This window comes from Harmonia axyridis, chromosome 1 (assembly GCF_914767665.1).
Source record: "Harmonia axyridis chromosome 1, icHarAxyr1.1, whole genome shotgun sequence".
In the NCBI taxonomy this organism is placed as follows: Eukaryota; Metazoa; Arthropoda; class Insecta; order Coleoptera; family Coccinellidae; genus Harmonia; species Harmonia axyridis.
Window position 1 is genome coordinate 32,162,257 of NC_059501.1, and position 14,807 is coordinate 32,177,063.

General features: G+C 33.7%; 1 protein-coding gene across 4 annotated transcripts in view; it reads right to left on the minus strand.

Moving 5' to 3' along the window:
* LOC123676654 overlaps nt 1-14,807 on the minus strand; it is a 118,722-nt gene that overhangs the window by 79,653 nt on the left and 24,262 nt on the right. The window lies entirely within an intron of this gene.

The following is a 14,807-nucleotide window of genomic DNA, read 5'->3' on the forward strand; positions in this document are numbered from 1 at the left end:
ATATATGTTTTGATTTTGAACTGACAATCGGATTATATGCCAATTTTTGTGCAGCTTGATTGTCATTGTAAATTAAAATAGTTTTATGATGGCATCCCATATCATTTATCAGATTTTTGAGGTGTACTGCTTCTTTTGATGCTTCTGTAAGTGACATGTACTCACCTTCTGCTGTTGATAATGCTACGGTTCTTTGTTTCCTCGATTCCCAACTGATTGTGGAATTGGCAAAAATAAAACAATAACCAGTGTAGGATCTTCTATCAATTTTACATGCACCCCAATCTGCATCAGCATATCCGATTATGTCTTGTCCAGTACTCTTGAATTTTAGTTGAAAATTTTTTGTACCTTGTAAATATCTCAGTACACGTTTTGCAGCAGTCCAATGTTCTAAACTGTAGCAGTTATCAAATTGGCTCAAATAACTGACTGCAAAAGATATATCTGGTCGAGTTGCTGTTGATAAGTACATCAATGCCCCAATAAGATTCTGGTAGGGAATATTTTCCAATTTATCTGGGTTTCCTTTTTCCAATTTCAAATTTTCTTCCATGGGGCTCTTCGCGATTTTGCAATTCGACAGACCAAATTTGATCAATACGTCATTGATGTATTTCTCTTGGTTGGCGGTTATAATGTCACAGTCTTGTTTGAATTCAATTCCAAGACAATAATTTAAAGCTCCCAAATCTCTCATATCGAAACTTGTCAAAATTTTCTGTTTTATGAAATTGAAAGTGTTTTCACTGGATGTTGCCACAATCAAATCGTCCACATATACTGCAATAATGGCTTTTTCTCCTCCTTTGCGGTATATGTAGATACATGGATCTGCATCTGATGATTTGAATCCAATTTCATTCAATTTTGTATCTAACTTTTTAAATCATTGCCTTCCGGCTTGTTTTAATCCGTAAAGAGCTTTCTTGAGTTGACACACTTTTTCCCTTGAATTTTTTCTCAAATCGTCCAACATTTTTACAGCTTTCAAATAAAAATCTATATCATCTTTCATACTCTCTTCCAAAATGATATCTTGAAGATATTTTTCAAAATTGTTCGGAATTTTCATAAAAATTTCTTCTTCTATTTCACCATTTAAAAATGCTGTGGTGATGTCTATTTGATTCAATTTGAGTTTTTCTTCTGCTGCTAGAGCTAATAGTAGTCTTATAGAGCTTAATTTCTCCACAGGTGCAAAAGTTTCCGTGTAGTCAATTCCTGGACGTTGACTGAAACCTCGTGCTACTAATCTTGCCTTTCTTCTTTCTAAACTTCCATCAGCATTGAATTTTTCTTTCAATATCATCTTATTTGTAACTATATTTTTATTTTCTTTTTTCTCAGTAATTGTCCAGGTATCATTTCTTATGTGCACTCGTATTTCATTTTTTATAGCTTCGTCCCATATTTCATCTTTATCTTCTTCAGCATCCTTCTCCCCAATGAAATATGTAACATAATCTTCTGTCCATTTAGGTGCTTGAATGTTTCTTTTGGGTCTAACTTCTTGTTCTTCTAGAATTCCTATTTCTTCTACGGATTCTCTCTGACATTCTTCTTGATTAACCGGATAACTTTTTTGCGTTTCTTGATTTTTCTGAGTGGTTCTATCTATTTTTATGTCAATCTCGAAGTTTCTGTTTTGCTTATCTTCTTTTCCCACTTCTTGTTCTTCTTGATCATAATCTGTTTCATACTGAATTATATCATAATCATTTTCTTTCTTGTAAAATTCAGACATTTTGTTGTCTAGTATTCTTACATCTTTTGAAACTACGATTTCTCTTTGACTTGGCATCCATATTCTAAATGCTTTAGATTTTTCCGAATACCCCATGAAAATACCTTCTTCTGAACGTGGTGAAAACTTTCCTCTATTTGGTTTTTTATTCAATACAAATGCTTTAGATCCGAAAACATGTAGATGTTTGACTGATGGCAAACGATGAACCCATTTTTCAAATGGTGTTTTACCATCTATTGCTCTTGATGGTGATCTGTTTATCAAGTAGTTAGCTGTGTTGATGGCTTCGGCCCAAAAATTTAACGGAAGTCCAGCTGCAATCATTAAACATCGTGCTTTATCAAGCAATGATCTGTTTTTCCTTTCAGCAATACCATTCTGCTGTGGAGTGTATATACAGGATAATCTTTTTTTGATACCATTTTGCTTCAGAAATGTTTCGAATTCTTTATTGACATATTCACACCTTTCATTATCACTTTGAAGAAATTTTATTTTTCTGTCGTGTTCATTTTCTACCTCGTTTTTGTATTCTTTGAAGATCTCTAGGACTTCATTTTTTCGTTTGAGGAAATAAATTTTGCAATATCTGGAGTATTCATCCGTAAACGTGACAAAATATTGAGAACCACCATGTGACTTCATTTTTATTGGTCCCCATACGTCAGAATGAACTATTTCCAAAATATTTTTTGTTTGATTTTCTCTTGGAGGAAATGGCAACCTCGTCATTTTTCCTTTTATACATATTTCACAATCATTCAATTTGTCTGATGTATTAAAATCTAAACCATTTACTATGTTTTTATTCATAGCAGATTTAAGATCAGTTTCATTAATGTGACCTAATTTTTCATGCCACAACATCATTTTTGGTGAATAAAATGAAATTTCTTGTTCATCATTGGATGAAATTTAATAATAATAATAATAATAATAATAAATACTCTTTATTTCAGAATCGTCTCAAGTTCACAACATGAAATGAAATGAAATATTGTCAAAAAAGTAGTATATTTTCTAGTTATTTCCTAAATAATCTTGTAGGCAATAGGGTTCCATATCCATCAACATCGAGAATATTTTCTTCTTAAATATTTTGTAGTTTGTGATGTTCTTTGTTTCATTTGGTAGATGATTGTATAATAGTAGACATCTGTATTCTGCTTGTTGTTGGGTTGTTGTTAGTCTATATTTGGGATAGTTATAATTCTGTGTTCTAGTTTCATATCTTTCCTTCAGATTCTTGTATTGTTCAAATAATTCATTATTCTTATGTATAAACAGAATGCATTCTTGTATGTATAAGCCATATAATGTCAATATCCTTTTCTGCCGGAAAAATCCTCTGCATGATTGGTTGTAATTCAAGCTGCATATTAACCTCACAGCTTTTTTTTGGAGTCTGAAAAGGGATTGTATGTTTCCAGATCCGTAAAATATCAGTCCATATCTCATTTTTGATTCTATCATTGCATAGTATACAGTTTTCGTTACTTCAGGATTTAGATATTTAGCTGTTACTCTGAAAGCATACAATGATGATGCAATTTTGTCTTCTAAGTTTGCTATATGTGTTTTCCATTTCATATCACCATCAATGTATATACCAAGAAATTTTGTGTGTTCTGATATCTTGAATTCTTGTTTGTTTATGTTGATTTTTCTAGGATTTTCTATATTAGAGTGTATTGGATGGAATAATATCATCTTGGTTTTCGTTTTGTTGAGTATTAAGTTGTTATTCTCTAACCATTCTTCAGTGTAGTGCATTATTTTTTCAGTTATACTCCTGAGATCAGGCCATAATGGTTGTACTGTTAGAAGGTTTGTATCATCTACATAGTGAACATTTGTTATTTCTGTTCGGTCCTCGATCAGAGAAATATGACCAAAGTCGTTAATATAAATGAGAAACATTACTGTCCCTGCTACGCTGCCTTGTGGTATCCCCATCTTGATTTGCCGTTCTTCTGATTTTATGTCTGATCCATTTATCCGAATTTTAACCTGCTGCGTACGTCCATAGAAATAGGATTTAATCCATCTTAATGCGTTTCCCTGTATTCCATAGTGTTCAAGTTTTTGGTAGAGGATTTCTGGGTCAAGACAATCATATACTTTGGACAGGTCCAGAAATATTCCTAGTGCCAGTTCACAATCTTCGAAGGCTTCCATAATTCTTTTTATAAATTGGAATATTGCTGTTTGTGTTGATTTTCCTTTCAAGCATCCATGTTGGTTTGAGCCAAGTAGTCTTTTTGATATGAAGAATTCCATTATTTGCTGGCAGAATGCCTGTTCGAATAATTTTGCAAATGATGAGATTATGCTTATGGGCCTGTAATTTCCATAATCTTCAGGGTCACCAGTTTTGAATTTCGGTCGTATTTCTGCTGTTTTAAGTTTTGATGGGAAATATCCTTCTGTGATAGAGTTATTAATGATATATGTTATTACCTGAATTATTTCCTCTTTGGTATGTTTAATTGTTTTGTTTGAGATTTCATCTATTCCACTTGAGGTTTTATTTTTCAACTTTTTGATAATATCCATTATATTTTGTTCATTAATTTTTTGTGTTGTAAATATATGTTGTGCTTTGGTATATGTCATTGGCCTTTTTTTCTGGTTTATGTTTTTAGTAAGGTTAGTAGCAGCATGTAAGATGTATTCATTAAATTCATTTGCTAAATTTTCCATGTTTCGTTTCCTAGGAATTTGGGTATCATAATTGTTTTTATGTAGAGAATTTACAATGGACCAGATTGTTTTATTTTTATTGTCTGAATTTTCTATGAGTTTTCCGAAGTTGTCAGTTTTGTTTTTGGTGAGCAGTTTATCATATTTTTGTTTTGTTATTATGTATTTATTCCAGAATTTTTTATTTTTAGTGCTCAGTATAAATAATATATCTAACTCATGTTTTGTTTGTTGAATTTCAATATTGTTGTGTTTTGGTTTGTGTTTTTTAGATTTTATTGGAATTTTTATGAGAGGACAGCTGTTATTGAAGTGTTCAAGATAAATATTATGGAATATATTAAATTGTTCATTAATGTTTTTTTGATCACACTCATAAACTGATGACCAGTTCTGTTGGGATATTAATTTTTTTTAATCGTTGAGGTTTTTTTCAGATAACGCTCTTATGTGAGTATAATTGATAGTTTTATTGAGTGAAAAAGATATTTTTTGTGCGAGGTGATCTGATATATGAGTTTGTAATATCTCTGTGCTATAAGGAGAGTTTACTTTGACATAAATACCATCTAAGCATGTTGATGTTGAGTGGGTTATTCTTGTAGGTTCAAATATTGTTTGCTCGATTCCGAAGGTTTTTAGGAAGTTCGTCCAATCTCTTTTTGTTTTGTTTTCTTGTAGCATATTGATGTTGAAATCTCCTGTTATTATTATTTCATAGTTTTCCTTTGTGAGTTTTTCTAAAATAGGTGTTAACTGTGTTGTAATTTGTTCTGTATTTCCATCATTATATACAGCAAGACATATCCATTTTTTGTGGTCTAAGTGGTACTCTATGGAATTTCACTCTGTATGTAATATAAATTATCTTTCCTTTGTGCTTCCAGTATTGGTTGCCCTTTTTTATCTTTTATTATTGCATTATTCTTCTTAAATAACACCGTGTACCCTTTGTCGGTAATTTTGCTAACAGACATTAAATTAGTTGTAAGATTTGGTACGTAAAGTGTATTTGGCAAGTTTATTATCTCATCTTCATCTGGAAATGTCAATGTGACTTCGCCTTTTCCTTCTATTGGTGTTGTTTGGTCTTCTGATGCCAGTTTCAAACAATCGTTTTCGGAATTTTCATCAATTTCTCTGAACATTTCTTTTGTAAAACAAAGATGGGATGTACACCCACTATCGAGGCACCAACTATTTACATGTCCTTTCTTATTTCCAGTGGCTAGATAAATTTCTTCGGTGTTAAAAGATTTAGGATTTTCATTCTTGTTTTTAGCCCTGCATTCTATGGTTCTATGATTGAAACGACCACAATTTTCACAGTTTGTTCTATTTTCTTGCTTGAAGGTTTTGTTCTTAGAAAATCTGTTTTCTGTTCCAAAATTATTGAACCCTTTATTTCGATATCTTCGGTTTCTTCCAAGATGAGCTTCTTCTCCATGATTATTACTTAGATAAGTTTTGGTCCTGGCTTCACTTTCTTCTAGAATTTTTATCTTTAAATTTTCTGGTGTAGGTAAATCATCTCTGGATTCTATGGCTATTCGGAAATTTTCAAATGACACAGGAAGAGAGTATAACAACATAATACTGAGTAAGTCATTGTTAATTTGGATATCCATTTCGGATAATTTATCTACTGTATCAGCAAACTTATTCAGATGTTGCCGAATATTGTCCCTTTCATTCATTTTTTGCAAAATTAAACTTTTCAATAATGTTGCTTTACGAGCAGGTCCTTTACTTTGGTAAATTTTGCTCAATGTATCCCAAATGTCTTTTGATGTTGAACAGTTTTTAATCTGTCTCAGTTCATTTGGTGATATTATTAAAATAAGTTCTGATTTTGCGTTTAAATCATCGTTAATCCATTTATTTTTAGTCTCTTCGTCTGCTGTGTCACCGGGTTTGATTTTCTTTCCAGACACATAATCCCATAAACCAGCTCTTGTTAAAATTGCTTGTGCTTGAAGCTTCCAAGTATCATAGTTATCATTTTTCAATGATTCTATTCTATAACTTGTTGATGCTTGAGCCATTTTCTTCGATCTCTTTTATGATATTTCAATTTCTCGAATTTTACGTTCTTTATTTGTTCAACAGTTGCAAAAACATTGGTCTTTTTATGCAAACTCAATGCCTGGGCCCATAACCTGTAGTTATTATTTTAGTTAATACGCAGTTTAAAAGAACTGAACTGAACGCAATATTTTTATTATAACTTCTACTAATGACATCAAAACAACAACTGTCAAATGTTACATAAGGTAACTCAAAATAATAAACAGCAGGAGTGTATATTGAAAATGTATTAATTCCAACACATCATCAGAATAATATATAAGAGACAATAGAAAATTCAAAATAAATATTGAAAATATCAAATAATATTTCCATGATCACAGATCTGATCGGATTCAGAAATTGCTTTCAGCTATAGAAGCTCCTTGAGGAATTTCTTGTTGATAACCTAAGCAGAACTACAGAAAATTCGAGAAGAATATCGACCAAAAAAATTTGTAATATTTCTGGCGGAGTAATAATTTCGGGTATTTATACATATTAAATGAAAAATTCGAGCTCCTTGCGTATTTTCAAGCTGATCATAACTTCAGAACAATAGAAATAATCCACCATTCCCTGACTGAACATCTAATTGAGTTTATATTTGATGAACATCAAAAATCATCTTGCGAGGTCGAATTATCGACATCTGTATCGATATTTAGAAAACGACTTATTTTGAAGGTATCTATTTATCTAATATCGACACCCCAATTTCTCTTTAAGTAGAAAAAAATATTACATTTTCCATGCAACTGAAGATAATCGAATATTTTCAAAAAATTATAATTCACTGAAATTTTGTGGATTTAGAGAGATTTATTCCATATTCAATGAGAAATTGACTCGGAAATTGGGGTGTCGATAATAGGTACATTTGAAATATTTTTTTTTTTAATATCGACACAGATGTCGATGAATTGGGCCTAACAAGATGATTTTCGATTTCCTATCAGAAATTCACTTTAAATATTCCTCTGAATAATTTTGTTGGTATGTTCAATTTTCTATGTACCATTTATTGACATACTGTTTTTCATCAAATTATCAAATAGGAATATAAAAGATTTTGAAGTCGATACAACAACAATACATACGATTTAATTATCAATTTTATAGAAAAATATCAATTATTATTCAAGTAATGTTATTATAGTGATTTCAAAAAATAATATAAAATTTCCCCAACATCAATCGACTTTCGTTTATGATTCTATTTGATGATTTTATTGAGCATTGAGAATGTCGAGAATCAGATCATTCCTCGGATCATTCATGTGATGGTTATTGGGTATATTTAATTTCAAGTCACAAGTTCATAAGACATAAGTAAAAGATGCGTACTAACCAGATCAGCAAAAAAAAACGATATTCTCTCGATGTCGACTGACGCTCGACAGATCATCATCTGCTATTATAGAGGTATGCTAAGGAGAAGTCGATGTCGACTGACGCTCGACAGATCATCATCTGCTATTATAGAGGTATGCTTAGGAGAAGTCACTGTTTAGCCACATGAGCGCTTGGGGCCGCCTCCCAGTAGTGACTTTATATACTACCATAGTATAAAGAATAAGGAATTCCTTATACTATGATACTACAGTGACGATACTGCTCGTCAGCGTTTTGATTGGTTGGAGCCCTGTCCGCCAGTAAAGGTCGAACTTTCACCAGAAATCTTTGACTCTGATTTTCACTATTTACATCCGAGAGCGGGGCTGTTTCACATGATTTGAATCATTCTTGTTTGACATTACTGATTGTGACTGGTTCAGGGGGTTCAAACCTCCCAAAATGTGAAGATGTTATCAAAAGAAACGAGCGGTCGTGTGGTCGATGATTTGAAACTTGAGATACCGCTTAATGTTTGAATATATTATTTTTCGTTGCCCTTTAATGGCAGATGGCTAGAGTTGTCGTCACTATGGTATATACAGTCACTGCAGCCTCCAGAGACCCTGGTCCCAGAAAGGGTGTGGACACAACCAGAGAACTAGATTGTGACTCAATTATAAGCCATTTCTCTCATAATAAGTCCCGAAAAAAAATGTTATGACTTTAATTTTTTTAAGTAATTGTATGATGTTATTTTCAATTCTTAAAATTTTCACCTTTTTTCACATCGGTATTTATTTTTGAAATAAAAATTGAATATTCAAATTTTGTTTCATTTTTATTGATTTGTTAGTGATTCCAAGATATCCACCAGTGTCAAGGCCGCCAGGGGGTCCGTCAATATTCAGTGCCCATGACCCAAAAAGACCTTAAACCGGCACTGAGTTATACCTTTAGAAAGTAATATGAACGAATAAATAAAGGTTACATGCCAAAAAAATTTCAGATAGTGTAGCAATTCAACCAATATGGTTTCAACCATTCATATCTACCTATCCACCTGATGTTGAAGTAAATAAGTATATATTCAGAAAAAAACCTATAATGAATCAAATTCCCTAGATCTTTTGGTGGAAGAGGAAGACAATAATCTGCCAGCGTTGCCCCCCAGCGAGCATATGAAGGTGAATGCATATTTATATGCGGATGATACCAATGTGGTGATATCATCACACAGTACTGCATGTGTATATGAGGGCCTAGTATCGGCCATATCTAAAATTGAGGAGTGGTGTGAAGTAAACGCCTTAAACCTCAATGTCGATAAAACTAAGATAGTCTATTTTTCCAATGTAAGATCAAACAGGACATATCCAATGAGTATCAAAGCAAAGGATTATAATATGATGACAAGTTCCAGTACAAAGCTCCTAGGTATAACAGTGGATAAACACCTGAGATGGGATCAACACTGTGATACGTTGACATCTAAACTGAGTAAGGTTGATCTACACAATGAGGGCTGCGAGGAAGCGAGTTGACTTCTGCACATTAAACACCATCTACTTTGCGAACTTCCAATCTCTTTTATCATACGGCATTATTTTTTGGGGTCCTAGTTCACAAGCTGATCAAATATTTATAATTCAAAAGCAAGCTTTGAGAACAATGTTAAATATGAATTTCAGAGCATCCTGTAGAGGTTGTTTCAAATCTAGTAACATCCTAACTCTATCAGGTCTATGTATCTATAGAATTTTACTTTTTTTTCGTAAAAATCCATTTTACCTTGAGGAGTATAAAAATAACAACTCAACTAGGAGAACTCACGAATATTTCTTCCCGATCCATATATTTTCAAGTACTGAACAGAGCACGTTATATATGGGGATAAAACTGTATAATCTTCTCCCGATAAGTATAAGAAGGGTAGCTGTGTATAATTTATTTCGAAAGTCTATATTATCATTCATATTGGATAGTGAACCCTATTCTTTCACAGAATTTATAAACTTCTGTAAAAAGTAATTAGATAACTGTTAATGTTGTAGATAATTCTGGTTTCATTTGACTTGTTTTCATCTCATTGTTGTAATGGTTGTTATAATGATGATTCTGAAAATAAACGATATTGTATTGTATTGCATTGTATTGTATAAAAAGGACTCTAGATATCCCAAATGAAAAAATATTTCAAATAATATTCAATCGAGCCGACATATACTTGGTGGATATCCATTCGAATAAATATCAAACGAGGTATTTGGAAGTCAAAATAACCCTATTCAATATTTATTTCCGATTCTGAAATTTTGAGGAAAAGCCTACCTCGATATATTTCAATATTCCGTCTCTCTATTCTCATTCGGTCGCAATGACCCCAAGTAAAAAAAAATATATAATGGGAGACGCCAACCATTTTTCATAATAAAGTGGCGTGGAATAAATAGAGATTCCAGTTTTTCCGAGAATAACCGTTATTCACCCTTATCTCTTGGGAGTCTGCGGCTACACAAATATGCAATATACGTACGTGTATTACGAATAATAACAACCCCAAATACTACCCCTGGCCCCCCCTTTTGAATATACTATGAGAGTGTTTCTCTCGCGAAATGTGTTCGCTTGCTACGTGCCTCGTTGCGATATGAACCCTGGGAAAGTGAAAGATCTTGGGTGGAAATTGTATTGTCGTTTTTATGTTATATATCATTTCATTCAACACGCAAGTGAGAGAAAAAGGAATATTCAACATTTCTGCGAAGGGAAGATGTGCGCGTTATAAATTACGAGGTCTTGATATTCTACATGATTTTTGGTTTCATTTTTCAGTCAAAGAAGAAAACTTGTAACAAAAAGTATACACATTAAAATAATTGTTTTTTCCACCAAGGACATAGAAGTAGTCTAGTAGTCTGTAGTAGTAGTTTGATTGGAGTAAGTATAGGGTGTTTTTTTTCGAGGTATATAACTTTAAGTTGGCATTACTGTTCAAGATGGCGACCGATTCAACAGCTGTGAAGTGATTTATCCTCAGTTTGGTTTGGCAATTCATCATGAATAGACTCACGCCTGAACAACGCTTACAAATAGTGCAATTTCATTTCGAAAATAATGGTTCTGTGCGGAATACGTATCGCGCACTACGTCCATTAGCGATGAAGCGCACTGCTGGTTGAATGGCTACGTCAACAAACAAAACTGCCGCATTTGGAGTGAAGCTAATCCTCAAGTGTATGTCGAAACACCGTTACATCCAGAAAAACTGACTGGTCCGTACTTCTTCAAAAACGATGATGGCCAGAACGTTACAGTCAATGGTGATCGGTATAGCGCCATGATTACTAACTTTTTCATTTCTGAATTGAACAACTATGATGTCCAGGAGCTGTGGTTTCAACAAGACGGCGCAACATGTCACACAGCTCGTGCCACAATCGATTTATTGAAAGACACGTTTGGTGACCGCCTAATTTCACGTTTTGGACCTGTGAATTGGCCTCCAAGATCTTTTGATTCAACACCGCTAGACTACTTTCTGTGGGGCTATGTAAAGTCATTGGTATATGTCTATGCGGATAAGCCACAAACTCTTGACCATTTGGAAGACAACATTCGCCGTGTTATTGCCGATATACGGCCACAAATGTTGGAAAAAGACATCGAAAATCGGACGTCCAGATTGGACTAAATCCGAGCCAGCCGTGGCGGTCATATGCCAGAAATCATATTTAAAATGTAATGCCACAAGATTATCTTGCGGATAAACAAAATTCATGTTAATCGAATAATCCATCGTTGTTTTATTGCAATTTAAAGTTCTATAGCTCTAAAAAAACACCCTTTACTACTTACTGGGTTACTATTGACAACTGGAAGTAAGTGGCAACTTACTTTCCTATAGGAGTAACCATACCATTGAAGACATTCATCTCGATGCTTGGTAATGCAACCAGCAGTAACCTTTCTTGGGAAAATGACGTGAGATCAATTGCTAAAAGTGTATTCCAAAAACTAGGCTTTCTGTTTCGTGCCAGAAGCTATTTCACTGTGGGTCAGCATCTCATGATCTATAAGGCACATATTCGACCTGTCTTTATAGTAGTAGAGTAGGTACTTATCCCATATTTCTGCCAAAAAAAATGCAATTCGTCTCGCCGGTGCCTCGCTTACAAACTCGCTCACTTCTCTGGAACACCGTAGAAAAGTGGGGGATCTGTATCTATTTTATAGATAGATATGGAGAAGAGGTGTCGACTGTGCATTGTGCAATTGTTGTCATTATTAGGTTAAATATCATTTCTTGTTTGTCCCTTCGTAATCAAAATGTTGAGTTCAATCATATATGCATTGTTTCATATGCTGTTTAAAAAGGATTGGTACTTGTGCATATTGATTTTGGAGACCTATGTAAATAATCTCCTGATACATGCATCTCAATACAACTCTTTCGATTGAAAAATTCGATCTTGTGGTTTCTCCGTTATTTCCAATTCAATTTTTAGATAAAAAATTTATAAAACATATCTAGATTCGAATTTTGTAGAAATAAGTGAAAAGCATAGAAATAATAAGATTGACGGAAGAACACTGCTCTTGTTATAGAAAGCTCAATTTTTCTGTGTTCATCAACAGTTGAAACCATAGAAATATTGAGACTCTTAGGTGAAAAGAGGTTTTTGGCCATTTTATATTATTTATATTGATCCGAATCATACGATGTTATATATTTTTGAGATCAGGAAAAATCAAGCTTTGAGAAAATGACACAATAATCTAGTGTTTCCATTTGAAAAAACATAACTTTGGGTCATAGCTTCGTAATTAAAAACTCTTTTGAAAATACGAGCACGCCACTGGATTCTACGTAAAAAAGTGCCTGTATAATGTTTTAATTTCAGAGCTCTATCATCAGTATTAGCGGAGATATAAATGTTTTTCGATATCAACATTTTTCCAATTTTCGCTTATAACACGAAAACAAAAGAAGGTGGCCAAAAATGAATACTACCCTTGTTAGTTTCTCAGAAAAAGAGACCGAGAAGTGGGTATCAGGTTTTGTCTATCTCCTCTGCTTCAAAAGTTGTAGTGCTAAAACATCGAAATTTGCCCACCATGTACAACCAATAAATAATGATGGCATAATGATAAATATTTCAGAATCCTCCAGTGTTCCATATGGGCTACCTAATTCATTCGCCATCAAATCTGCCTGCTGATCCGCAGGCATTTCCACAGAAAGCTCTATGTCTCCTGAACAAGTTGTTTATCACATTAATACCATAGTTTCAAACTAATTCCCCTTGCTCCGCTGAAACCAATTTCAGTTCGCTACTGATAAATTCGTGTGGATTCATTATTAATACATCCCGTACTACGATGGAGTTGCTCCTGATCCTTAATTTGTTTCAAACTCGTTAGGTGAGTTTAACAGATATGGTTTCAGTTATCTCAGTCAAGATAGGATGGAACAAAGGCTGAAGTTTTTATACTTGGTTATCATTAGTATCATCGACTAAAGTAACATTATTCTTGTAGTTGTGAATTGTTTTTAAGCCAAACGTATTACAATATAATTTCTAATGAATAAAGAAATGTCCATTGTGTGAATTTTATTTTCAAATATCATCAAATATTCCTGTAAATATATGAAAAGACTAAAAGTATGAATTTTGTTCTACAAGAGGTGGTTGAGAAGGATTACCATCGAATCAGTTTCAACTTTGGTAGCTATTCATTTCCCCTCTAGCACTCCTGTGATGACCAAAATTTGTACGAAGTTGTAGGTACATCAACTTCATCTTCTTGCTTTTTCCGTAGCAAATAAGTAGAATTATGATTTTACTTCTTATGTGATGATTTTTGATAGGTTTTTATTGACTAATATATTTCAAAAATATGAACTAAAAGTTACCAAAAATGTTGTTTGAGGAAATTATGTGAACACCCCATAAAAATCTGTGATTTGTAGGAAGAAATATCTCTAATTTCGTTTTGAACTGAGCAGCCCCTTGGTGGCGTTCTCACATTGAAAGACAAACGGCTGTAATACACCAAGAGACATGATAATGTGATTTTACAGCATGACAATGCTCGATCCCATGTTGCGAAAGTGGTCAAGGCATACTTGGAAAAGTTGAAATGGGAAGTCCTACCTCAACCGACGTACTCTCCAGACATTGCTCCCCCGGATTATCACTTGTTTCGATCAATGGCACACGGCCTGGCTGACCAGCACTTCCGGTCTCATGAAGAAGTAAAAAATTGGATCGATTCGTGGATCGCTTCAAAAGATGACCAGTTTTTTCAACGCGGGATTCGTACGCTGATTAAAAGATGGGAGAAAATAGTGGCCAGCGATGGACAATAAAATGTATAATCATTTTTATACAATAAAGCCTCAAATTTCGGAAAAAAAAACGGCAGAAGCAATGTTGTACGCCTATGTATGTAGGCTTGGTTAATCGATCGTCTAGAGGTATGATTCGATTACCTGGCCTTTCGTCTTTTTCTCCTTGACTTTGTTGGATTTGTAATAATTAAACTCTTTTGAATTATTTACATCTATTTACAAAGCCACAATTATACAGTACAAACTCAGTATTGAGAAGATCCTAATTACGTCTTAATTACAAGTTTCTCACTACGGTACTGAATTTCGTCTTTATCACATTTGTTGATTACTCGAAACTTCTTCGTTTATCACGTCTTCGTCGTTAATTCAAGTTTTCGGTCATCTGAGTCTTTAACTTGTTCGCGACTCGTCTTAATCTAGTCCGCGAACTGTCTTTACGTCGTACGTCTTGAGTTGACCGACCGAACTTGACTCGTCTTCGGCTTACGTTGAACTGTCCTGTCTGCCGATTGGAACTAACCCTGTCTCGAATATCGACCTCCCTTCTTTCGGCTTGACAAAACCCTTAGGGAAAGTACCATCCCCTAGTCCAAT